A 24,585-nucleotide genomic window follows, 5' to 3' on the forward strand; every position below is an offset into this window, starting at 1 on the left:
GGCTCCATAGACGCTGCTGTCCTCATGAGCATGCATACAATACTATTTAAAGGTCAGCCAACTTTCACTGTCAAAACAGTATAAGGAGAGAATACCAGTAATGTGGGTCTGCATGATGGCACACATTTTGCTGACATCTTTCTGAAAAACGCACCTAGAGATCTGAGGTAGGAACATGACAAGTTAGGGTCAAGAATTTGATGAATGTTTCTGTTATATGATTATGGATTCTATCACATATAATTCAGAATGTATGAAAAGCTGAAGACAATAAATGCGGAAAGCATTTAAAAGAAGAGCCAGTCAACAATTTCTGTGTGGCTTCATAGAGAGATCGAGACCAAATGAGTGGGGTAGATTATGGCTTTCAATGCACCTTACCAATAATGAAGGATGTTGAAAACGAAAAATGTATTTTAGCTTCTGAAAGTAGGGTCTCTGCCATGAATACTTGAAGACGTTCTTTATTAGGACCCATATACTGCTTAATAAATTAAACAATCTGACCCTTCAGGACTCTCTTTCTTTCTCCTTTCATATTATATGATCAGTTATAAGAATTCTTAGGGAGGGATAATTTTATTTTTCTGTTGTTCACTACTATTTGGTATCAGTGAAGCCAAATTATCAGCCTCTACTTCCCAGAGGACAAATTTCATCCATTAGTTACGATATATAGGTTCAAAGGAGATTGAAATAAAAATCACAAATGGGAAATTAATGAACAGCCATTAAAGAGTTTGGGCATGTTTAAAATAAACTTGAAACATTATCGTGGAGGACAATCTTTGACAGTTCTCAAAAATGTTTTTTGAAGCTATTTCAAGATGTATAGATGTGGCCCAACATGACATTTTTCGTGTTTGCGATGCAACTGCTTTCATCTATTCTGACATCTTCAAGTTATCTGAATATAGGAAGTATCACTACTCATGTTGTACAAGGATTAACACTGAATATATTTATCACATTCTCTGGAATGTGGCTTTAAGCTATCCTGAGTTTCTCAGATAGTTAAGGTGTGGATTTTTTGTTTTTGTTTTTGTTTTTTTAAATAATACAAAAGTTTCCCTTTAATGGTCTTCTGGACTAATGTTAATTATATTACCATATATCATATATAAATATACATATATATATATTTATCAGAAGGCAATTTTTCAGACGGCGCTGTATTATTGCTTAATGTAATTAAATTGGTCTATCATCAAATCCTATTTAGTTGATGAACCATATTTACTATTGCCATTTTTTATTTACCATTATAATCAGTGATCGTTTATTGGTTAGCCAAGAACTTCCAATAGCTTAGTTTTTGCAGCTGTTTTCAACTTAAGACTTGGTTATTGAATGCATAGGTCATGATAAATGGTCAGGCCAACCCTGACTAAAATGGAACTGATCTATTTAGTCAATAATGAATGTGGACGTACCGCTGTATTGTAAAGTTTATATAAATCAATACACTGTACTACTGTAATTATAATCATAAGATCTTTGAGAGAGTGTATGTGGAATAACCCTCATGGCCTTTAGCAGAGCATCTTTCACAAAGCAGATGTTCATTAAATGCAAGCTGAATTTAATAAATACTATTATAGAAAAACAAGTGAAAATCAAGAATTGTTTTAAAAACTTGGCTGTAATTATATACAATGCTGTATGCTGCAGGTATTCAATACACATGTGAGTCAAAGATTGAGCTTGATCAAACAATACCTGCGAGTCAAATTTGTGGTACAACATCTTGATTCAGCTCTCCCAGAGTATTTAAAATATAGTGAAAGGAATTCTCTATAGTTTGTGAACAGTGGGTAGGGTCTGAAATACTATCTTTACATGCGCAATACCAAGACCTTTGGAATAGAAGTTTTTTTTTTTTTTTTTCAATACATAGAATCTGGTTCTCATGAATGACTATGGAAACTCCAGGTTTAGTTGCTAGGGAACATAGATTATTTTGTGTGATGCTTGAAAAGACATTATTTGTTCTGATTCTTTTCATGAGTTGAGACTGTTCACATAGTATCTTCAGAATGGAAAGAACAAACCCCTCGCTTCCTCTGATGGCACTGGGACTACAAAAAAGGAAGAGGTATGTGAGATGGCCTTCTCAATGCTGTGGGAACAATGAGGCAATCATTATAACTCGCATTCTATCCATTTTTACTTGACACTGACCAAAGGCAGTTTCGGGCTTTTAAGTATTTTGTATCAAAAAACATTGAATGGCTTCATCTTTTTTGGATTCGACCAATGAGAGGGGCTGGAGTCTAACCAGAACTATGAAAATGTTCTAGACATGGATGTCATTGCTCTGACACTTTAAAAACTTTTTTAAAACCAATATTATTATTGATTCATATCCATTCTTCTCAGTACTCGATGAAGGCACTTGATTATCCACTCACATGGATAATCTGAAACACTGAGAGTTCAAATAACATTAATATGGAATCTGGGCTTATATTAAATCTGACAAATAACCTAATGTTTTAAGAGATGCCAAAGTAAGATTTTGCGTTTCTGTTATTCTGATAAGCTTTTAAATTTAGTTCTCTAGCCCTGAATATGCCACACTTGGTCAAGAAAAAAAACCAAAAACATGCTTTTAATCCTGGAATATATTCTGGCATTAAATATTAGCTTGTTAAGTAAGCACACAGAAAAAATTATAGTCATGATTTTGATGGGCTTAATATAAGTTATAGTCAAGACAAGAAAGTAGCACCTTCATAATTGGCACCAGACGGCATCCATCTAATTTTATACACCTCAAGAGAGAATAATGCCACAATTAAAAACATAAGTGATTTTTAATAAATATTTTTAAAGTATTATAAAAGTTAAACTATAAAGTCTATGCCTGCCTTAAATTCTGTTCATGTATTACATACTTAATGAGAAAAAGTTTTATTTCCTGCTAATAGTAATTCAATGATAATTATAAATATTTAGAAAATTGCTTTTTAGAAAGTACCAGATATGCTCATTATCAAAAGTAGTAGGAGACTGTATCTACCAATTTCTTTTTCTGCAGAATCTGAACACCATGCAAAATGAATGTTTTCTTCGTGCTTTAAAAATTGAATAGATTATGGGGCAAATAATGCTACTATGGAGGTTTTTGAATTTATGCTGAGCTACAAAGGAAAGATACAACTTGCATGTTTGTTATTTAAAATCAAACATAGAAAATTAAACACACAAGAGCCAAAGGCCTTTTTTTTCTTCTGAAGAGAAAGAATTCTAGTAGATGCAGAAATCAGGTGTATGATATTTAATTATTGGTGTCTAGATCTGATATCCAGAAAAAGCAAATGCAAGGGATGCTATTTCTTCTGGGAGAAAACATGTCATTGCTTAAGGTAGTGGACTTTCAATAAAGGAGATCAAAGATCTTAAGCTAAAAATGAGTCAATAATGGAAAATGAATGAGACAAAAATTAACATATTTTGTCCCTTTCTCAGGAATCTCTTTGGTCTCACCACAGCACACATTTGCTGCCGATCAAATATTCCAGACCATCCGACTCATACAACTGAACAAGATTCTCCTAGAGAGAGCTACTCACCCATTAAAAAAAATGTACATATTTAAGGTATACTACATGATGATCTGATGTAAATATATATAGTGATTACTACCATCAAACAAATTAACATATCCTCTCACATAGTTTTTTGTGTGATGATAGCACCTGAAATCTATTCTCTCACCCTTTTTCTTTCCTTTTCCTAGAGTAGTGAGTGCTCCATGCAAGAACTGCCATTGATGAGAACTTTACCCTCACTTTGCTAAAGTGGAAGTTGTGTTTTGGTGCCATAGTCATGCTGTGTATTGCTCTTAAATCTATTATACTGTTACATTTCTAAATTTGACTGTAACACAGGAATATTAATTGATTCAACAACTTTGGAAATATATTTGACACAATCTACTAAAGCTAAATATATGCCAACCATATGACTCAGAAATTCTATTCCTATGCAAATTCCAAAGACAAATGACTATACATGGCCAAAAAAAAAAAAAAAAGACTAAAATGTGCCTATCAGCTTTGTTCATAATATCCCCAAGCTGGAAGTAACCCAATATCCATCATCAGAAGAATAGCTAGGCAAAGTGTGATGTATTCCTATAAGGGAGTACGGCTACATAACAATAAAAGTAAACTACAGGTACACAAAACAAATCAATTCTATGAAAAAGCTCTACACTGTCCCTTTGCTTTTGCTATAAACCTAAAACTGCTCTAAAAAAGTCTTAAAACATTCACTAAATAAAACTAAATAAAAAAAAGAAACGATGAATCTTAGAAACATTAAATCATTTTTTAAAAATATTTTATTTATTTTTTCATGACACAGAGCAAGAGGCAGAGACATAGGCAGAGGGAGAAGCAGGCCCCATGAGGAGCCTGATGTGGGACTGGATCCCATGACCCCAGGATTACAACCTGAGCCAAAGGCAGACACTCAACCACTGAGCCACCCAGGTGCCCCCATGAAATCAATATTTAAAAAAAAAAAAAAGACAGGAACAAATGAAAATATGTTGTATGATACCATTTCAGAATGGTAGTTCAAGAGTAGACAAAAGTGATTTATGTGGAAAAAATTAGAATGCTAATTTTTGGAAGGGGTTTTTCTATGAAGGAGCACTAGGAAAATTTCTGGGGGTGATGGAGTGGTTCCATATATCTGCTTACACAGAAGCTTTATGCTTAAGATTTAAGCACTTTGTCTATAAATTATATTTAAAAAATAAAGCATATATAATTACTGAGGACCTGGTCTGTGTTAGGTATTTATATAAGAACTGGTGATAGACTAATGAACAGATAACACACATTTAGTTATTTTTCTATGATTTTTTTTTAATATAGGTTGGAAGTTATGTGAAGTTAGAGTACACTGTGATTCATTTTTGTATTCTTGATATCTGGAGTAATAACAGGCACACATTAGGTAATCACTAAGTGTTTTGGATGAATGCTTTCATGAGTTAAAAAAAAAAAGAACTATTTACTGTTATAGTCAGTAAGTATGACTTAGAATTATCTCCCCTTGGTAGATTTTTCTGAAACACAACTACCTGGTTTTGTTCACTCCACAAATAATAACTTCTCACATTTATATTGCCTTCTAAATACAGAAAATAAAGACGTTTCAACAGCAACACATTGTTCCTATGAAGTGATGCTTAAAAGAAATAAAGTTGAATCTGTACAGGAAATAGTTAAAAAGATGTCTAATCTTCAAAATCATGAAATTATTTTATAATGGAAATTATGACCAGGTATTTTCTTTCTTCAAAAATAAGCACCTGAGATGTTTTAAATGGAACCCAAGAAGACAGAATGATAAAACACCCAGGCTCTTACAAAAGGATATAGTATTTCCAATCCTATAGTGACAAAGGGGATAAAAATGTGTGTACTTAGGTTGGTTGCTTCTAACTATAATCAATGGCTCTGTCAAGGTGCTTTTTACTGCCAACTACTTCAGAAATAATCACTTCAAGTAATACAAGGATCATCTTTATTTTAATCAATGTCAGCCTTGGTAAAAACTTGTGACCAGATAATCAAGAAAAATATTCTGAAAATCACTACTTAATTCACATGAGACACATACCTCCATGAAATTGAAAAAAAAAAAGACCCCCAAAAAGATTAATCATAATAAAAAGCATTATATCAAGTATGATTTTCATGCCATTGCCTTTCTAACATTGCTCTCATTGTACCCTGAAGGAAATAGTTTGGTCTTAATACCAAGAAGAGCAACAAAAAGGAACTAAATCCTACTGACATTGAAAATGTATTTACAAATTGATCAGTGAATTCAGAGATCATTTCTGACCAATGTCATTAACAATATATCAAAAAATCATCTCATCTCCTAGAGCTCCTGAAACCTGAAATCTCCCTTTCAATTGAATACTTTACAGAAGTGCTCAGTCCTCTACTCTTAACCTCCAAAATGTAGTATTTCTGAGAGCAGATAGACAATTTTATTGATCTTGAACTCTCCTCCCAGACATGGAATGAATCCTATTGAAAAAGTGGGAAAGGTAAAGAGAAAATAAGATAATATTGACAAATTAAGAATCCTGGCAAGAGCAATGTATATTCCATAAGCTTAACTTTAAAAAAGATGGCAAAAGGAAGTGAGAGAGGAAATGGGGAGGGGGAAAAGAAGGAAGAACAGAAAGATGGACACAGGAAAAGAATTGGTGAATTTTGCTTTAGCCAACAGGAAAAAAGCCAACACTTTGAGGAAATTAGGACGTTCTATTGATTTTCTGTAAAATGTGTCCAGAAACACAAATTAAAGTCAATATAGGATTTAATAAAAAGGATTGAAAAAAGTGGTTGGGTTTGGCTGAAGCCTGAGGTTTGGAAGAGGAGATGGGTGTTGTTTAAATCATGTATTGAACCCAGACCTTTCATGTTAATTCAGGGAAAGTTTGAAGTTTTCCTGGGACCCCAGCATAAAAAAACGCAAAAACTTGTCCACAAAGAATGACTTCAGCTATGAAAATCATTCACTTTCAGGACACCTGGGTGGCTCAGCGGTTGAGCATCTGCCTTTGGCTCAGGGCGTAATCCTGGAGTCCCAGAATCGAGTCCCGCATCAGGCTTCCTGCATGGAGCCTGCTTCTCCCTCTGCCTGTGTCTCTGCCTCTCTGTGTGTCTCTCATGAATAAATACAATCTTAAAAAAAAAAAAAAGAAAGTTACTCATTTTAGAAAGGGAATTAATCATGTATTATCATTAGCATAACATTTATTTTTCATTTATGAGTTTTTGAAACAGTGATATGTAATGTCACTTTAGGAGTATTATGCATTTCTGTAAAAGTAATAATAGGTATTTGATTTCATGTGTCATAGATATTTTCAGCATAGCAACAGACAGTATAGGGTATTTGATAAATTTATCATTTAAGATAATCACAGAGGCAAAAAAAAATCACAGAAGCCATAAGGAAGCATGTACAGAGGACTATATATCAGACCTGATACTGGACTAGTAATAGCCTATAATATACCTTTAAACTCAAAATACCTGATTATACAAAAGGGCAGGAGTCAAACTCTCAAACTAATATGTAAACCTTAGAAAATCAAGTTGGAAGATATTAAATGTTTACATTAGAATAATGAGTTAAACTTCTCTAACAGTTTCCATTCTTTTTTTTTTTAATTTTTAATTTTATTTATGATAGTCATACAGAGAGAGAGAGAGAGAGGCAGAGACATAGGCAGAGGGAGAAGCAGGCTCCATGCACCGGGAGCCTGACGTGGGATTCAATCCTGGGTCTCCAGGATCGCGCCCTGGGCCAAAGGCAGGCGCCAAACCGCTGCGCCACCCAGGGATCCCCAGTTTCCATTCTAAAACGTTTTTAACAATTTAATCAAAAGATGTAATAAATAAATGAATACATACTTTCTCATAATTTGGTTTACACTGAACACATATAATACCTCTCCCTATGGCTTGGAATGTTAGGTAACATCACACAATTTTGGCTTAGGTTCTATTGCTGTAAAGTGTGTATCATCATGCGAGAGTCCAGTATAGATGAAAGGCATTGATGTGAAGTGGTTAAGAGGAGTTTCAACTCAGGAGGCACACTGATCAGAGTGATTCCACTATTTATAATCTGTGAGACCTTGGAAAAAATACTTTATCTGCCAAAACTTCAATTTCCTCATCTGCAAGTGAAAGTTAAAAACACATCACTCTCATAACCATAAAAAGCTATAAGCATTAAAAGAAATGCTGTAGATAGAACATATGTCAAAGTTCTGACCACATTGTTTGTAAGACCTCCGTAAAAGGTTGCTATTGTTATTAAAGTAACAGAATAATTGAGATCTTTAATATTATGTACACTGTGAACTTTTCTCACATACAATAGCAAAGGCCCATAAATAGGTTTTGCGTTGAGGATACATATCAACTTAGAATCTGTGGAGAGAAAACATTTCTGAGGTTTACTATATTAGGTGCACCGTGAGTAGGTTGATTTAGGGGGAAAAATAGTTATGGTACCCAAAAAAGTTTGCATTATCAAAGCACTGTAAGCATAATATTGATGTGCGTATCATAGCATAAGTTTCTACAGTGAGTTTAATTCACATTCAATGTGATAAAATTTGGATTCAAGTCAGATTCTCTCTTACATGTCAATTATAAGTGCTACTTGATCTCTTACTATTATTTCTATTTTTTAATTTGCAACCTCTGATGAGTCATCAAAGGTAAACTTAATTTCATTGTTTAAAAGTCATCATTAAAAACTCTATTTGCCAAGGATTAAATTTACATGTTTCTCACGTCTGATCCCAGATAGTTTTCTTTTTTTTTTTTTCCCAGATAGTTTTCAACATAGAAGAGAGAAATCTGTTATATTTAATCTAAACATAGCCAAGCACACACATTTTTCCTAGAGAGATGTCTATTAGGCCTATGGAAACCCTCCAGTGGCCATTAATGCCCTTCCTGGGCTTATACGGCATCTAATGAGTACATCTACCTGGAGAGACCCTGGTTGGTATTCTACAAGGAAGTAAAATGGCCCATTAAATGAGATTTATGGAGTTTTCTGACATGAGTTCTGGTAGGGAGGGAAATTGCACGTCATTTCTGTTATGGCTTGTCTGGTTGTGCTATTCCAAATGATGAATTCATTGTCATAAATACTTAGGCTCAGGCCTGAGAATACAGAACCCATTTTGTTGGTCCTTGTCATGGTCCTCTATCATAATTGTATCCAACTAGCTACAATGTGGGAGGGTCTTACTTCCCATGTAACTGAGTCATTCCTTTCCAGCTTTTGCTTTATAAATTTACATAATTTTATAATAGTTAAATCATTGAAATTCTTAATAATCTGGCCAAGTATACACCATTCTTTTTAAAAGGAGATTATATGTAAGGAGAAATCCCTTGATGTTTTGCGATGATTTATCTTCTTATTGATTTATACCCTCTATTCAAAGCCAGTGCTGTATTTATATACCCATAAACACACACATACTCCCCTATAGTTGACAGACTTGTTAATACATGAATATTTTTATGTTTTTTATTCACTTATAAATATAAATTCATTTACAAATATTTTACTCATCGATACATATTCTGTAAAGTAAGTAGGAAATACATACATATCCATGTCCCTTTACTTTAAAAATGATGCATACTAATTTGTATGCCATTTAATATAGCATATGTTATATATTTAATGCATTTAATGTAAGGACTTTTTTTAAAAAAAACTTTTTTCTCCTTTCAATATGCTCTATCTCTGAGCCATTTTAATTGGACCAAAATGAAATAGAGTCCTTGTGTAACAGCATAAAAATAGTCAAGTAGGTTCTAAAACTCTTATTTGAGAATAATTTCCTTTATGGTTTTATTTGATATATTTATTTATGGATAAATGCACAGATGGAAAGATGGTAGTATATGTGGATAATGAGCATTTCTGAACTCAGGCATTTTGAACTGAGATAACTTGAGCTTTTGGACTCTCTCTTTTTTTTTTTTTTAGCTTCGATCTGGTTAGTGGCTACATGGAAGTTAATATTAGTTTTCATCAAATCTAATTATCAAGTGTAGATTTCAAGCATTATTGCCTCTTAGAAAATCTCATACTTGTATAGCTCTTAGACATAAACTCATAAGCTGCAATTATGCTGTGATGGATTAAAATTGAAGATCTTGTTAGTGCTTGGTTCTTGTTGAACCATAAGCCACTATGCAAAAGTAATATAATGTAACTCAGTTACACTTCCAAATATGAAATCAGCATCATTATTGCTATATGCCTTTTCTAGTTTTCCAGAATTTTATTAGATTCACTAAATACACTATCTCATCTCCTTATGAGGAAATCTTACTGGTATTTAAAGCTGTATCAGTCTCAGCCTTGGCATTTGGCTATGGAACCAGAATTTTCAATTTATGTCTTAGTTTTGCAGCTGTCTTAGACAGACTCAACTTCCTGTTCAACAGCAACCAAAATATAGCCTGTCCATCACCTAAATGATCTCACATCAGTATCAGAGGGATAGATAATGTCCTAATCCCTATATCAGTTGCACACATATTTCCTGCCATCATGGACATCAGGACTTTTGAGCAATTTCTCATAAATCCTTAATTCAACATTATCCTAGGGTTTTAACTTTTAAAATGTTCTTTCTCATGAATGGCTTTCCCCATACCCCCTGCAGCAGCACCATTTTGGTTTTTTAAGTCTGGTAAAATGATTATGTGTGTTCATCTATATCATGAAGGAATTTTTGGTGCTGATTTTGTCAGTTGGTTGGATTAGCCAAATGTTCTAGTCACTTGACCAGGGAATTGTTTTCATGATTCAGCAAGAAAATACTACCTTACCAATAGCTTCCCTTAGAACAGTATCCCAGCAGTAAATGTAAATACTAGCTTTCTCCTCATTTTGTAACAAGAAATACAAAGCTACACATTACACCACAAGATAAGGTAAATTAATTCTAGACAGTAGTAAATTAACTATTTTTAAACTTTGGCCTAACTTCTGAGAGGGCTTGACACTGTAGCAAATGTTTAGGAACCAAACTCAGAATTCTAATACTTAACCTATTCTGTGATTTCAGGACCACTGAAGCTTTCATATTTTTAAGACAGTAGTAAAATACAGCAAAATGAACTACAAATTAATTGTGTGGAAAGGTATTTTTGGAACCAAGAAAACTTTATTTTAGGAAAAATACAATATATGATCATAAATATAATGAAAAAAGCAAATAGCAGTTAGCATCACTGATTTAATCAACACGATTTAAAAATAATGATAATAATGATGATGATGATGATGATGATGATGATGATGATGTTTTTGGGCAGCCCAGGTGGCTCAGCAGTTTAGCGCCATCCTCGGCCCAGGGCATGATCCTGGAGACCAGGGATTGAGTCCCACATTGGGCTCCCTGCATGGAACCTGCTTCTCCCTCTGCCTGTGTCTCTGCCTCTCTCTCTGTGTGTGTCTCTCATGAATAAATAAATAAGATCTTAAAAAAATTTTTTAAGCCATACTTTGGAGTTGATTCATTTTTTTTTAAAAAGGTCTGCAAACATAAATATTTACTATCTTAGTCTTTGCTCTAATTAAGTTTTTGCTTTGATTCTTGTAATCCATATGAAGATTCAAATTAATTTGAAGTATTTTAGTTGTGTACCTTGAAAAGACACAAAAGTATTAGTGTGGTTCAAGAGCAGAATACCAAAAATTAACAGATTATTGGCTGGAAGTTACTCTAGCAATGATATATGGAAGAAATCCTTGTTTCACATAAAAAAAAAGAAAGTAGTGAACAAGAAAACTTAAAGCAAAGCAAAACAAAACTCTCTTGTGTCCCTAAATTAATTGAATACTGTATGTTGTCATTCATACTCAAGAAATGTATCACTAATGAATCAGATTTTATCATATGTATGTGTGACGGGTGTGTGTGGGTTTGCATGTATATTTATCCCCCTCATCAGCAACACTCTCACTATTACTTATGTAAGTGCAGTTATTCAGCTGAGTACATTCTAATAGAGGATACAAAAACCATTCTCTTGAGATTCCAAGCAAATTACTTTGTTGCATTTACGATCTAACCACAGTGGCTTTTCTTATGTCAATTTATTATACCCAAGGGCAATTCCTCTATTTAGTTCCTTTTTCAAGGTCATAGAGTTGAGCTTGATTAATATGGCTGTAAAACAGAATCAGATGTGAAAACTATTGGTCGAGTATCAGAGAATGTTTTGTTAAGAAATTGAAAAGGGAAATCTTTAAAATGAAAATGGTGCATAATAAGATAACAATTCCATTGAGATTTTATTTTTTATTATTTTGGGGTATTGAATAAGAACTATAATAAAAATAGATGTTGAGGCTAAGGTTGAATGGTTTTAAACCAACTTTATATTTGTAAAACACTGCTGCCAAAATATGTATACAATACTGGGGCGGGGGAGAGTTGAGTAAGGTGGACACAATCAAGTTACTACAAAACCCCAAAAGCATTATATTAGAAAAAAATAAATTTTAAGTCATGGGTAAAATGCAGTAGGTCCCTCATAGGCTTTGTACAAATGACAGAAAAACAATTCAAGGGAAGGTTTGTAAGTGGAGTGGGGGATAGGTTCTACTTTCTTCTCTAAGAAAACCTGTAAATTGAGAGTGGTTTAAAAATATATATCCTCAAAAAAATATATATATATATATCCTCAAGAGAAAAACATAATCAAATATTCCTTTTATTTCATATAAGATATAAGAATTACATGAATCTTTGTCACAGTTAGAGGAAAGGTTTGCCTAAGCATAGGACAGGGCAATGAAAATAAATCAGGTATTGAATTTCATGATGAAGCCAGGGATTTAAACCTAGAATTTTAAGTCTTCATCCCAGAATTCTTGATCATTAGCCTATCTTGTATAAGCGATTTATGTGATATTCCAAGGCTTAATTGCTTTCACTGTGGATGCTTTCTGAAGACAGAAATTGCAGTAAAATGTGTGGCCTTAGCATAAATTTATTATATGATCAATAGCATACTTATGTAAATTAATTTACATAAGATTTTTTTCCTTCGCCATCCCAATGTTCCATTTCTTCTTTTTTCGTTTGTTTTTTTTTTTTTCGTTTGTTTTTAAGATTTATTTATCTATTTGAGAGAGAGAGCCAGGACCATAAGTGGGGGAAGGGGTAGAGGAAGAGAATATTTTAAGGATACTCCCGCTGAGCAAAGAGCCCATTGCAGCGCTTGATCTCAGGGGCCAGGAGATCCTCACCTGAGCCAAATCCAAGAGTCAGATGCTGAACTAACTGAGCCACCCAGGCTCTCCCCACGATGTTCCATGTCTTGAAGCATCTCTATGATAATGATGAGGAACTAATTCCCAAACAGGTTCATCATGTCAAACGTGCCCTTGCCTAGCAAACTATCTAGCTTTTCACTTTGTCAAGTAACAAACCATCTGCATTGCCAATCTCAAAATGCTACATTAGTGTAGTTTGAGCAATTATATATTAGGGATATTCATCTAAATAGAGCTATTTACAGTAGACTTGGTTTTCCCAATTAGCTTGTGTGTCTATGAAGACAACCATTTTACTTTAGACATCTTTGATCTCTAACAAAATTCTTATCATATCTAAGTAGTAGGGTCTAATCAATGGTTAAGAAACCACATTGAATAGAATGTTCTCTATCCTAAAGTTGTTTAAAGATGTAACATATTTAACTGGGATTCTTTCTGCCTCAGCTTTAACTGAAGAACCGATATAGTGGCTATCAGAATGCATCCTATTGTATCAAATACATCTGCAGAGCAGAACTGACATAGATAATGAAAAGGAACATATCCCATTACTCTTGGATCTCTTAGCTACATAAGATACAAAGAAAGGTGCAAGGGTCAGAAATAGGATTTTGGAGAATTCTGGTTATCAGGTTTCTCCAGAGAAACCTGTTGCTGTGCTAGAATTATCCTTTCCCCACAATTATGGAGAAAGGATTGAGGGGTAATACCTCTCTTCAGTAGAAGGACACAGAACTGTGGCCTGACTTATATCTAAGAGAGTTAGTTTTATTAAGATATAAGATGTGTCGGAGAAAGAGAGAAAGGTGTGGGGGGAAGAGGGGTCACCTTGGATAGGCTAAATTACAGTGCCAGGGCAGGAGCTCCTCACCACAAAGAGGTCGCCCATGCACCACATCAGATCCAAGAGCTGAGGAAGGGCCTACCAAGGAACCACACACATGGAGATACAAGTCACGAGAACTGCAGGTGACAGAAACCAACAAGAAATCAATCCTTAATCTCCATGAAAGCATTCATGAAATAAAAAGACAAGTTTTATTATATTGACCTCATCCACCTAAAAATCTCAGCTATAAAATACACCAAGCCCAGGGTTTATGAAGTCACCTAGATAAACAAGACCTGGGCTAGGTGGTTTACACCTTCCCTCCTTCCACAAAATACCTAACAGCTAGACAGTAAAGGCTAGTATATAACAGACTCTAAGAAGGAAAGACTTAACTGTGATAAATCAAAGTTCAGAAGTTTGAATAAATAAAATACCTTGAATTCTATTCTCATTACTGAACTGACACTATGTTTGTGACTTAAAGTGCCTGAGGGCCATAGAGATGCCACAAGTCTGTCAGAAGTTACATCTGGGGGCCCCTCGGTGGCTCAGTGGTTGAGCATCTGCTTTTGGCTCAGGTCGTGATCCTGGGGTCCTGGAATCAAGTCCCACATCGGGCTCCCTGTGAGGAGCCTGCTTCTTCCTCTGCCTATGCCTCTGCCTGTGTCTCTCATAAATAAATAAATTAAAATCTTAAAAAACAAAGAAAAGATGAAGTTACATCTGGGCACAGAGGAACATGATTCTCCACTGAATAAGGTATTAGGGAGGTTGTGGGAGAAAAAAAAAACTGTTTGTTTACAATACAAAATGTTTTTAAAACACTGGTTAAAAATATATGAAGCAAATATTTATATATATATGAAGCTTTAAATTAGTAAAATGAAATCTCCCTACCTACAGTAATTTTATGTAGACTCAGGCTACAGAAAATTCACTAAGTCATTTCTCCAGTGGCCTGTGGGATAATCTGAACTGTTTGTCCTTTACAGGGGAAGGGGTGTGTAAAGAAGAAAACAGTAGCCATGACCCATAGAAATCCTGCCTTATGGCCTGTTTCCCTGAGAAGGTAACTCTCTGATTTCATTAGGGAGGGGGTGGATACCAAAGCCAACAAAAGCTACCTTAATACTTGAAGAATTAAGAAATATCTTCAAAAAATAGCTTGAAACCTGAGGCACGCCAAGAGAAATGGAAAGAGAAGGCATCCAAAGAGGCTCTTAAACAGTGTTGTTAAAATTCACACTCATTTGCTTAACATTAAAACCCAGCAATTAGCTAACAAACCTTGGTGACAGACTGCTATTAATTTTGTGCTGACTCCATACATGTAAATTAAACCATTACAAGTTCCCCCACGTGCTGCCTCTGACATTTGTTTTATACAAGTAAGCTGGCAGTGGGGAGGCATAAACTTTGCTCTTAACTCCCTTGGCAACTGAGGCTGCTGATCATTTTGTTAATTTCTTGAAAGATATTCAAAAACTATTTTTTGAGGACAAGGAGGTATTAACAAAATGCTTTCAACTGAACAAGTCTTAAGCACTAAAAATTATACTACTCACACAGTTTTTAGATTTGGCTGGAGACACTTAGATGATTATAATCCAATTTAATATGTAATTGTATATTATAAAATGACATAAATATATTATAGTTATTTTTCCCATGAAGTAATCAAAATCCAGTATATTATAATTCATTATCCTCACTGAATCCTAAAGGTACATTAGAGTATTTCGCTTTTTGCTTTTGATCATAAAAAAAAAAATAAAACAGAAATAGTTACCTTATTTAAAACTATGGTTATAAGGGAGCCTAGGTGGCTCGGTTGATGAAGTATCTGACTTTGGCTCAGGTTATGATCTCAAAGTCCTGGGATAGAGCCCAGAGACAGGCTCCCAGCTCATGGGGGAGTCTGCTTGTCCCTCTGTCCCTCCTCCTGCTTAGGTTCACACTCTTTTAAATAAATGAAATTTGAAAAAAAAAGTACCCTAGGGTCATAGATTGGAAGAAAAGATCTTGTATTGGGCGAATTTTCTCATCAACCACCAAGTGAATTTACTAAATTCTTCAAAAAAACCCCCATGATCCTTTTTTCACCTATAGGCTCAGAATTTCCAAGAGAAGACCAACTGTCACCGACACACAGCCTGAAACTGCTTAAAAAAATCAACCACCTAACCATCGCTGCTGGTGAATTTGGGGGACTTAATCACCTAACAGGATGGGCAGAGTGATATATTCCTCTGCATGGTTTTTAAATATCTGATCTACAGCAGCTGCTCTGCAAATACCCTCTTCCATTCCTTCTCCATTTCCTCATAATGAAATTGTCCTAGGTGTGACATGATATGTTAGGTTTCTTTACCTTTACTATTGGCTTCCTGTCACACTACCTGTTTCAAAAGTCACTGTCCCTAAATATTAGATGGCAGATATCTGTTACCAATCATTCATTCTACGCATATTTTTCAAGGCTTTTAGGTCAAGTGCTGTTCGGTATACTTTGGCCACACACATCAATAGAATAGATGGAAATCCCTGAGAACCATCCCACCCCCCACATCGTTCAGAGACAAGGAAACAAAACAAAACAAAACAACTTCAGACTTGAGGAATTTCCAAAACCTAAAAAGTATCTCTAACAAAAATGCATAGCATCTCAAAATTAAGCAAAAAACAAAAATAAAACAAAAAAAAATTTCTCCTATAATGCTTTTCACTTTGAATTATGGTCATTAGCCCTAGCCCGTACTCCTCTTTGCTCTACATAATCATAGGGTTTGTGGTTTTTTACTCTATGTTCCCTGCAAGCTTGGTGAAGTAGTGAGACTGTAATAGGTGCTCAATAAATGTCAGATTGAATTAAAGAATGTGGCAGTAAAAAATGACCACCTTTTTGTATGTACAGTATGAAATCATTTTGAGTAACTCATTAAGCGAAAGTTAATTACTTCATACACAGTAATTTAGCCAGGACATCCATAGATAAAGTCTCCTAACAAAACTGGGTCTTCATTTAAATTTTTCGTACTGAAAACATGATCTGTAGATCAGCAACACTGGTCCCACCAATGTCTCCTTCCCAACCTAAAAAAGACCCAGTCTGCATTTCAACAAAATCCCCAAGTGGCCTATATGCATGTTAAAATTTAAGAAGTGCTAATATATATATATATATATATATATTACTGGTTTTTAACCAAAACCACATGTAAAACTCAATTGATGTTGCTTCAAAAAAATAAAAAAAAAGAGGGAAAAAAGGAAAAACCTCTGTCTGGGCCACATTCCAATTATACATGCCTATGAGTTTACGAATGAAGTTCCTTTTGTCCTTTGATTCCATGCAGTCTCAGGTACAGCCAAGTTGAAAAACATTGATTTAAACAAAACAATAAGATATAAGCTGGCTATGCCACAGAATTCTCTGAAAAACATTGATTTAAACAAAACAATAAGATATAAGCTGGCTATGCCACAGAATTCTCTGAAAAACATTGATTTAAACAAAACAATAAGATATAAGCTGGCTATGCCACAGAATTCTCTGAAATGAATTAAAAGAAATTGCATTTTTAAATTCAGAAGAGGAAATAAACTTCTTATATATTAAAGACTCAAGTAAGACTTAGGAGTCTACTGATTTTAGGGTCAAGCAGAGAAACATGTTAGTCCAAAGTTATCTTCTGATGCTCTGACGCGGTCCAACAAAACATCCTATTCCTATTTTTCCTTGATGCAAAATCATCTTAAGCAATGAGCATCAGCCTGCACAGTGGAAATGAGCCTTAGAGCAACATTCTGTAGAATTATAGCAAGCATTCCTATGAAGGCTAAAGAGGAACTAGCATGTAATATTTCATCTTTAAAGACTGAAACACTGTTTGTCCTTGGGGAAAATCAAATAAATCAATCCTCCTATCATGTAAACTAATACCTCATTTTGAGTTAGGCTCTTGCTGAGAATTTGACATAAGATATTCAGATTTGTTTTCATAAATCACTATAACTATATAACATACTCAGGAATCCGGAGAATGAATAAATGTTCTCTTAACACATAGTAACTAACTGTCTTAATATTTTGTGTTGGGGCAGCCCTGGTGGCGCAGTGGTTTGGTGCTGCCTGCAGCCTGGAGTGTGATCCTGGAGACCCAGATCGAGTCCCACATTGGGCTCCCTGCATGGAGCCTGCTTCTCCCTCTGCCTGTGTCTCTGCCTCTCTCTCTCTCTGTCTATGAATAAATAAATAAATAAATAAATAAATAAATAAATAAATAAATAATCTTTAAAAAAATATATATTTTGTGTTAATTCACCCCATCAAAAAAAAATGATTTTCAAGAAAAAAGAATGTCTTTTCTAAAAAGCCAAAGAGTAAATTGGCTAGGTACATCTTACTTTTTTGACAAATGTTGGCACTACAAACATAGGAAATGATTTGTTCATGTTCAATGTGGAATCCAAAAGGGTCCAAGAAGAAAATTTTAGGTTCATAAAAGACATAGCAAGGAAATGAAAGTCTTGGGTGGCTCAGTTGGTTAAGTGTCTAACTCTTAATTTTAGCTCAGGTCATGATTTCAGGGATCTGGGATTGAGCCACACGTGGGGCTCCATACTCTACAAAGTCTGCTTGAGATTCTCTCCCTCTACCCCTGCATACTTGCTCTCTCTCTGTCTCTCAAATAAATAAAACTTCATATATATAAAAAAGAAAAACAAAAGAAAAACAAAAATTCTAAAAAGAAAGTAATTGAAATAATTAAAAGGATCCATTATTTCATTTAATCCTTGCATTAACCCAAAGAAGTAGCTACTATTACTCCACTTTCTAGAGGAGCAAAATGAGACAGAGAGGGCAGATAAGTTGCCATGGTCCCTTTATGGTTTACCTGAAACCTAATAATTACTAGAGTTTAGAGTTTTTAAAGTCAGAAAGAACTATATAAAAAGCTCTAATCTGCTAGGGGTTATCAAAACTCTACTTTCAGACAAACAAGGATGGAATTCCAGGATTCTTAACTCAGGAATTTATAGCAATATGTCTAATGAACCTTAAAATGTCCCTGGGATCCACTTTTTTTCAAGTTTTTTTAAGACTTTATTTATGTATTTATGCAAGAAACAGAGAGAGAGGCAGGGACATAAGCAGAGAGAGAAGCAGGCTCCATGCAGGGAACCTGATGTGGGACTTGATCCCAGGACCCCAGAATCACGACTTGAACCAAAGACAGACGCTCAACAACTGAGCCACCCAGGTGCCCCCTTTCTGCAAGTTTTTATTCAAATTCCAGTATAGTGAACAAACAGTGTAATATTAGTTTCAGGTGTACAATATAGTGATTCAATACTTCCAGACATCAGCTGGTGCTCATCACAAGAAGGGCATTCCCAGGATCCATTTCCTAATGTCAGCTTTGCCTTAGTCTCTGTAACAGTACTGGTCTGCTTCAAGGATACTCAGTACTGGCTCTTGCTGGTGATAGTCGAGTTTGTTGGATTTCATCTGTGCTTTCATCAGATGTGCATCATTTGGGACACCTGGGTGGCTCAGAGGTTTAGTGCCTGCCTTCCACCCAGGGCGTGATCCTGGAGTACTGGGATCGAATCCCACATCGGGCTCCCTGCATGTAGCTGCTTCTCCCTCTGCCTATATCTCTGTGTTTCTCATTAATAAATAAATAAAATCTTTTTAAAAAAAGATGTGCATCATGGACACTTTATAAATAAGTCAACTTTCAGGGCCATTTTCATCTTTTTAATGAAAAGGAGACCACTGAAGACAGCTCAGCAATTCTTAAAGGAAATAATGAAAAAACTCTTGCTCTTTAAAGATGGACAAACAAGATGGCTTAAAAGTATGGCAGATCTTTGTTCATCTCAAGAAGAGGCCTGGAGATATTTCTTGGTTCAATAACAGAAACAAAACCTTATCTCATTTCCTGATGTATTATTTTTCAGCAGATGCATCTATATGAAATCTAGTAGTACCTAATATTCTATTCCTCAGTGTTGAATTACAGGACCACTGGCCATTCAAGCTACAGAATCCACATTCATAAATAAAGAGTCTAATGGAGGACCCAGGAGCTGTGTAATTCAGGGGTCTTGGGCAAAGAGTAGGGCATTTCATCTTCCACTAATTTTTTTCCATGATAAATATTTATTAAGCACCTGTTATATGTTATCTGGAGTCAGCAAACTATGTGCCATCCAGACAAATCCAACCAGCCACTTGGTTCTGTAAAGTCATGAGCAAAAAATCATTTTAACATTTTTAAATGGTTGAACAAACGAAGAATACTTCATAAAATGTGGAAATTATGTAAAATTCAATTTTCAGTTGAAAAATGGTTTTACTGGAACACAGCCATGCCTATTCATTTACACATGGTCTATGGTTGCTTTTAGCTACAACAGCAGAGGTGAGTAATTGTGACAAGAGTTTAAGTGTGAAAAGCCTAGAATATTTATTATCTGCTCCTTGAAGAAAAGTTTACCAGTGTGCTAGACATAATGGTGAACAATATATATATATATATATATGGTCATTCAGCTCAGGAAATACTGCAATGGTTCAGTTGCTTGCACTCCCCTTTGGCTTGAAATCAAAGTGAACCTCTATAAGCTTCCATTTCTTTCTCTGTATTGTGGGGATAGAAAAGTAATTTGGCTCATAGGATAGGGTTACTTTCTCTGCACAATGTCTTGTACATAGAAAACACTCAATAAATCAATATTTTCCTCATGCTAAAAGTTTTAGCACCGTTTCCTTTCTCTACCTACCCAAATCCTACCTATATCCTTCAGAGTCTTGATGAAATGCTACCTTTGCATGCAACTTTATACAATCTCTCAATTTAAATTTTTTTTTTACGTTTTTATTTATTTATGATAGTCACAGAGAGAGAGAGAGAGAGAGGCAGAGACACAGGCAGAGGGAGAAGCAGGCTCCATGTACCGGGAGCCTGACGTGGGATTCGATCCCGGATCTCCAGGATCGCGCCCTGGGCCAAAGGCAGGCGCCAAACCGCTGCGCCACCCAGGGATCCCCAATCTCTCAATTTAAATTGTTCTGTGTTCCAATAGCATTTTGTTTACCAGTCTGTTATTATATGATTCTCATCTGCCCTGTACTTCAGTTATTTGTAAATCCCTCCTCAAAAGCAAGGATCATTTTTTATTAATCCTGTAACCCCATAGTATCAAACATAGATAGATCCTTATGTAGAGGAGACAGTTGATTAGTGTAAGCTGAACAAGTAAAAAACTGAATTAATGTACAAATGGAAAAACCTTCAGAGAGGTTTACTGCCCTCCCAAATAGACAACATACAAGCTGGGAGTTTTAGTCAAAGGAACCTCAGGGAACAGCTGTCGCCAACCAGCCTGAAATACTAGATCCATCAAGGATATAATCTTGCTGTACGTTCCTTAAAAGGCATACATTTTACTCTTGGCTTTATTGTCTAAATTAAAAAATGCCACGGCAATAGCAATTGTCAGTCAGTGGAGACATTAAGGGGAAGGAAAGGTAACTAATAAAATTAATATGTTAATTAGAAACTAAATACATTTCATTTTATTTTCTGCTGCATCCAATTAATCTAACTCCAGCCTATATTACAAACCCAAGTGGCTCTATGAACTAGGTTCTTCTCAAAAGTCAATTTGCTCTATCTTTATATACCGCATGCAGTCACACCACCACACACATGCACATACGTGGATACTTTGTTACCGTGAATAAAAAAGGAAAAGAAACTCAGGGAAAAAAGCAATGAATGTGAATTATATCTCAATAAAGTTGTCTCTAAAGTAAAAAGCAATAAAACTTGGGTTGTAAAAGAGGACCAACTCTCTTTTCATTAGTTATTTGCTTCAAGAGACTGATGCCTTGAGGAATCAGACGTTTCATGCTAATTTAAATTTTTTGTAACTGCAAGTTTTGACACATAAAATCTAAAAGATAGCTTTCTAAACAGTGACAACAGATTTCCAACAATGAAAAGCACTGATGTCACCACAAAGTATGCAAGACAGGTTGAATTGAGCCTTCGTTCTTGGAGAGATGACTTCATCTGAGAGGCCGCACAGTATCCCTAGGAAGAACCCTAGGGACACTCAAAGCCCTGAGCCATTCTTATGCCATACACAAGGTACAACGTGGAGGTGTGGCCACAGTGTCAAATTCCTAAGTATTATACTTTTTAATGTCCATGTATTTATGTTATATCTATTTTCATTTTAACAAAGAGTTCCCAGCCTTATATTGGGAAGATACACAACATTAGGAGGAATCAACAAGACTCTCCAACGATAATAGCCTATCTATCTATCTATCTATCTATCTATCTATCTATCTATCTATCATCTATCTATCATCTATCATCTACTATAATTATCACTCAGCCTTCTGTTCCTATATCAGCAGAGTTGCTATAGTTGTAAATTTGGAATCACATATATTTAAGAATATTTCATAAAAAAACATAGATGTTTCCCTCTCTAAAAATGCTTACATGTAAATTTGCTGTAAAATTTCAGGGGGTAATTTATCAATCTGAACCCAATCATGAACTCCAAGTTAAAAAAAAGTTTTACAAGACTATTTTTTTAATACTTTATTTATTAATGAGAGAGAATGAGAGAGCATAAGGGGGAGGGGACAGGAAGGGCAGAGGGAGAGGGAGAAGCAGATTCTCCACTGATTAGAGAGCCTGCCTTGGGGCTCCATCCCAGGACCCTGGGATCACGACCTGAACCAAAGGCATAAGTCTAACTATCTGAGCTACCCAGGTGTCCCAAGACTATTTTTAATTATAAAGTACAATTCTATGATAGTCAATCTCATTAAAAAACATTACAGATGATTTTGCACCCAAAATCACAAATTTCCCACAGTGTGTCTTCAGTAAGTTTAACAGAAAGTATGCTTCTCCCTCTCAATCACATACTCTTTTTTTAAAAAAGATTTATTTATTTATTTGTTGGTTTGTTTGTTTGTTTAGTTAGTTATTTAAGAGAGAGAGTATGAGAGTCTGAGCAAGGGGAGAGGCAGAGGGAGAGAGGGAGAGGGAGAGGGACAAACAGATTCCAGGGCTTAGCTTAGAGCCAGAGCCCAACTTGGGGCTCTATTCCAGGATCCTGAGATCATGACCTGAGCCAAAATCAGGAGTCTGATGCTCAACGACTAAGCCACCCAGGCACCCTTCAATCATATATTCTATACTCCACAAGGTATTTCACCTCCCACTTCAACCTGTAAATGTTCTTTCCTTTTTTATGTCAAGTATTTCCACTCCTCTGAGGGATTGGTAGTTGTAGGTTTTATAGTACAGTTTTTATCTTACATCATGAATACACAGTCCAATACAACACTGTTAAAGTAGTTCTTCCTAATTTTAAATTAAATTTTCCTATGTCAGTTATACCCATCATCCTTGTTATTTTTGCGCTATGAGCTAGAAGATTAGAACAGATTACCCAGGCTACAATTCCCTCACCTACATTCTAGCAAATCCTTCTGCTTTCAGTTTTCCACAAATACTTCCTTCTTCAAACATCTACTCTCCCACTATCTGGGGCTCTTTGGTGGCTGTTACCTAACGTTAGATCTAACACCAGGCCTCTAGGAGTGGGTGTTCAAATGGGAGAAGTAGCTATGTGGGACGAAGATTTCCTCTCTTTTGTAATATGTGAATGGCCTATTTTAATAAAGTCCGAACTTTGTCCTCAAGTGTTATACATTACTAAGTCATCTTTTTAAATAGTAAAAACAACTAATTAACAGTGTTCACTGATTTTATTTAGGGGATATAATAATACCTACCTTATAGGCTTATTTTGAGGTTGAATAAATGTAAAATGTTTAAATAGCACTTGACATATAAAAGGGCCTAATAAATGTTAGCTGTACTTATTATACTAGTGATTAGTTTCTCCCATCTCACATAAACTGGAGCCAATTTTCTACAGTTACATAGTCTACCTAACTTTTCTTGGCTATTGAATATTTCCTTACTTCTGTACATCTGAATTTATTTGATAATTTCTATACCACTGGATATTTATTTAATTTTAAAGATTTCATTTATTTATTCATGAGAGACACAGGCAGAGGGAGAAGCAGGCTCCATGCAGGGAGCTCATTGTGGGACTCAATCCCAGGACTCTGGGATCACACCCTGAGCCACTCAACTGCTGAGCCACCCAGGCATCCCTGTACCACTGGCTATTTAAATCGTTTTCATCTTTTACTATGAGAGCTAATACTGTGGAAAATATCTTCAGGTATATGGTTTTATTTTCTTGTTTGGAATTATTTTATTAAGATAAATTTCTATGAGTTCAGTAACTGGTTCAAAGAGTTTGAGCATTGTTATGGAGTCCCATGTGATAAAGAGAGCAGTATTCATTTAGGTTAGTGGCAGAGTGTTTCATTTACATTTACCGAGTTCCTGAGAATATAAAGTATTTGTAACACTGCAGTATTAGGAAAGGGAATAATTTTCACGGGGTTATAATTCTAATTCTGTGCTCCATACCCTCCTATCTCTCAAGGTCAATGGAATCAAGACCCAGTGGTTTCTTCAGTAGAAACCTATCACAATGTAAAATTCAAGTGCCTTCTGCTCTAATGACCACAGAGTTCTTTTTCACGGAAATAAAGCTTTTCCTGATGGTCTTGGAACAATTTCCCACACCTCATTGAAAAGTAAAAGCATTTTTCTTGTCTCCAAGGAGCCTGAGGCTGAATATAATATGGCACTTAATTTCCTGCACCTTAGTTGGCAACTGTTAAATCAATTCATGGGCAAAGAACTGGACTTTCTTGAAACTCTCTGCTCCTGCTATCCAATTAT

At 35.2% G+C, this 24,585-nt stretch overlaps 1 protein-coding gene and 1 long non-coding RNA gene across 4 annotated transcripts in view; one reads left to right on the plus strand and one right to left on the minus strand.

Moving 5' to 3' along the window:
- The window catches only part of FGF12 (fibroblast growth factor 12), a 543,450-nt gene that overhangs the window by 93,427 nt on the left and 425,438 nt on the right, over positions 1 to 24,585 (minus strand). The gene's annotated exons all lie outside the window — the stretch shown is intronic.
- LOC140621947 (uncharacterized) lies at positions 2,008 to 14,913 on the plus strand. Its single transcript, XR_012021690.1, has 3 exons — positions 2,008 to 2,095; positions 3,472 to 3,602; positions 14,707 to 14,913. It is a non-coding gene; the product is annotated as an uncharacterized lncRNA (long non-coding RNA).

The sequence above is a fragment of the Canis lupus genome, chromosome 31, assembly GCF_048164855.1.
Source record: "Canis lupus baileyi chromosome 31, mCanLup2.hap1, whole genome shotgun sequence".
Classification (NCBI taxonomy): Eukaryota; Metazoa; Chordata; class Mammalia; order Carnivora; family Canidae; genus Canis; species Canis lupus.